At 33.9% G+C, this 3,407-nt stretch overlaps 1 long non-coding RNA gene and 1 pseudogene across 1 annotated transcript; one reads left to right on the top strand and one right to left on the bottom strand.

Moving 5' to 3' along the window:
- LOC132182242 (UPF0481 protein At3g47200-like) overlaps positions 1–3,407 on the top strand; it is a 10,368-nt pseudogene that overhangs the window by 324 nt on the left and 6,637 nt on the right.
- LOC132180330 (uncharacterized) lies at positions 7–2,132 on the bottom strand. Its single transcript, XR_009440132.1, has 3 exons — positions 2,063–2,132; positions 1,079–1,181; positions 7–617 (listed from the first exon to the last, which is right to left on the bottom strand). It is a non-coding gene; the product is annotated as an uncharacterized LOC132180330 (long non-coding RNA).

Below are 3,407 nucleotides of genomic sequence, written 5' to 3'. Positions count from 1 at the left end.
AGCTTGTTGAAGAACTTGGTCGCTTCCTCAGGATTCAGCAAGTTATCCACGATCTTTCTCTCGCACAGCTTCTCCATGTCCTCTGGAGTATTAATGAGGTTGTCTAGGAATATGGCATAGGAAGTGATCCTCGCTTCACAGCGATAGCATTGTTCAAAGCTTATGAGATTTCGAAAAGCGGTCTCTGTTGTCTGGTGAATCAATATTGGAGGGATTTCCAGGATACCATTGTCAGTAAATTTTATGTCTAAAATGCATTTATCTGACGAACCCCTTTTGAATTTGATTCCAGCATCTAGGAGCATCGTAGCAGAAGGCACGAGTTTCCAATTATGTAATCTGTCTTTTTCATGATCTTCTCTTGTAATTGTTGAAACCAACCATTTTGGCATAAGTTTCCATTCTAATCCACCTTCTTCCTCTCCTCTATATGTTGAAATTAACAATTTTCTTAGCAAGTCTGGAATATGCTTCACGTCTTGAATAGAGTCATTTGGAAAAGGCAAATCGGATGAAAACATGTTGGCAAAAAATGATGTGGCAAGTTCAATTAGGGTCTTTTGGTGTCCAGGGTAGTTGGTCTTGTTGAACAAAAGTTCCAGTGTCATCCAAGGTACCTGGTTTTCAAGCAATATCAAGTCATGCAGTAGAAATCGGAGCATGCAGCGCTTGGTGAAAACAGTGTCATCTATTTTATATCTATCTTTAATATCGCGGTAAGCATCCCTATAAAACAACTCAATAATAAAGCAACCATCAATTACTAAAATCTCAACAAATTCATATGGAGTGTAAGAAACTTGATCAGCATAACACTCACGGGCCTCTTTCTCCACAGCCTGGATAGAATTGATGAGGTCTCTCAACATCATAGACGGAATGGGTGATCGACCAATAAGGTCTTGCAAATACTTAGTTTTAGTTTTTTCCATGGCTTTCAAGTTTTTGCGGCCATGAAGGAAGGGCCCAATAGAAAATGCATCAGGGATATAAGCTTATTTATTATGCCTAGAGAGAATAGGGGGGGTTTTGAAGATGCAACTCTTAGAGGACATGAAACAATTGTTTGGCATCTTACGTTCTATTGAAGACGCCAAGGCTTCGATATCAATTCCACATCGTCGGTTCATAGTCATATTTTGATTTTGTTTCCTTCTCTCTTTTTGCTTCTTAAACTGTATCTACAAGAATAACCCAAAAAACAAAACAAAACATAACTGATTAATATCTTTAGGCACAATTCACTTCTAAAAGAATAATGACAAAATCTAATATATGACTGAAACATTCATTAAAAAAAAAAAGGTTTGGAAGTGTAACAGTAGTAACAAAAAGAAGGTTCTCTAAGCTCATGGTGGCCCATGGCACATGCATGATTTGTTTTACCCATAGATTTTGCTAATTTTTTTTGCTTGCTTTTGACTGTTTTAACAATTACCCTACAATCTAATGTGCCAGTTCACGTAGTATTTACAATGTTAACTATTAAACAAATAAATTTGACTGTGGCTCACATGTTAGTCACATGAATTGTCAAGTTAGTTTATAAGTCTGCGTGACACTTACCATGCTAACCACTAATAGAAAAAATTAAATTTGACTATGGCTTGCGTGGACTATCACGTCATTTTGTGAGGGATCTTATAGTAAAAGTTGATCTACGACTATTAAAACTTGGTTTTGGTTCCATATATAGTGAACTTTCAGCTTGCTTTTAGCATCTAGTAAGAACAGTTCGTATAGACATCAAAGAATTAAAAGAAAGAATAATACTAAAAATCACACTTCTATTCTACTGGGAGTTGAATTTTAATATTTCTATAATCTGATATATATTTGACATAATTAATTAATAGGAGTTGAATTCAAATACATATCTTAAACTCGTGCAGAATAAATTGTACGTATCATTTCCATAGAATCAAGTTTAGCAGAAAGAACACATGGAGCTAGCAGCAGTGACGAGCATCAGAGCATGCATGCAGAAAAGAGAAAACCTCTATCTCTCTCTATATATATAGACATGAAAAACAGATAATTAAGCAGATAAAAGATCTCCTACCTCGAGCCTTTCTTCCCAGGAAAATAGCAGCTTTATTACTCAACTAAACAGTCATGATCAGAGATTCAGGTTTAATTGGACAAATAAATATATCAATTAGGGTAATCCAAGTACCTCTATTTATAGATTTTGCGGGAATCCAAGTATTACTCTAAGTTGACTGACGGTTTTTGACTGGTAGGAGCATTCAAATTCTGCTATACAAATTTTCTTTCAATTTTAGCTTAAATAATCTTCTTCTTTTTTTAATTACGTACCATTTTTTCAAATCCCTTGTATATATATCTCACGTACCCTCTATTTTAGCTATTTATTTTTATTATTTTATTTAAATATGTCTTCTTCTTCGTTTTTTTCTGAACCGTTTCGCTTTCGCACACGCATGGTAGTTGGCGCTACTTCCAATTCCATCAATATTAATAAAAAGAAAATAATAGTTCCAAACTTCTGCAAATTAACGGGCCTCAATTCATGAGTATGGTAGTTTAGTAGTTGACCATTTTGCTGGGAACAAAGATTGAGGTGTGGATCGAATATTGTGGATCCTTTTATCTCCTTTAATGGCTATAGAGTTTTTCTCTAAGCTCGTCACTGTTGCTAATGATTCTAATTTCTTTTATCATCATCTTCAATGTGCATGCTTGTATGGAGCTCAATCTTTTGTGCTTTGCAAATAAACCCTATGGAGTTTTCTTTCTACTAATTAAACCTGTAATTCTGTAGAAATAGTAAAATCTGTTTAAGCTTCTATATATCTCACAAAATCCTGTGAAGATCTAGTAAGATCTTTCACTGCGTTGCCATGTTCACTAGCTAAGAGCTAGCTATTCATTTCTTTTTTCTCTCTTTCGGGACAAATAAGATCTACTGATCATTTTGTTGTGTAAAGCTTGGATTTCTTTATTGGATTTCTTTAGTACAACTATACAATATCTCAAAAATATACCTAGAATTTCATTTAAATTTCTTTGATGGGTCTATATTGATCGTTTTTTGCATGATCTTTCCTTTGTCCTGCGTCAACCTACAATATATTTATATTGTAAAAGTCGTACGTTATTATATTCCATATATTTAAACTTTTAAATTTACATATATCTCTGGATCACATAAAAATCAAATAAATTAAAATGTGTAGGAGTGTTCAAACGGGGTGGTTATAACCGCTAATTGGATAACCGCTTTGGTAGGTGGTTATAAAAAATCGTTAACCATCTAAGGCAAGTTAGTAGTTTTAGGAGTAGAAAAAAGGGCCTACCCTTATATATAATAATGTAAATATATATTATATATTTGGAAAAATTACATTTTAACCCTTCCAAGTTGACAACGTTTTTCAATTCGA

Source organism: Corylus avellana, chromosome ca5 (genome assembly GCF_901000735.1).
Source record: "Corylus avellana chromosome ca5, CavTom2PMs-1.0".
Classification (NCBI taxonomy): domain Eukaryota; kingdom Viridiplantae; phylum Streptophyta; class Magnoliopsida; order Fagales; family Betulaceae; genus Corylus; species Corylus avellana.
Note: the sequence above shows the minus strand (reverse complement) of the source record. Positions and strands in the feature narration are given on the sequence as shown.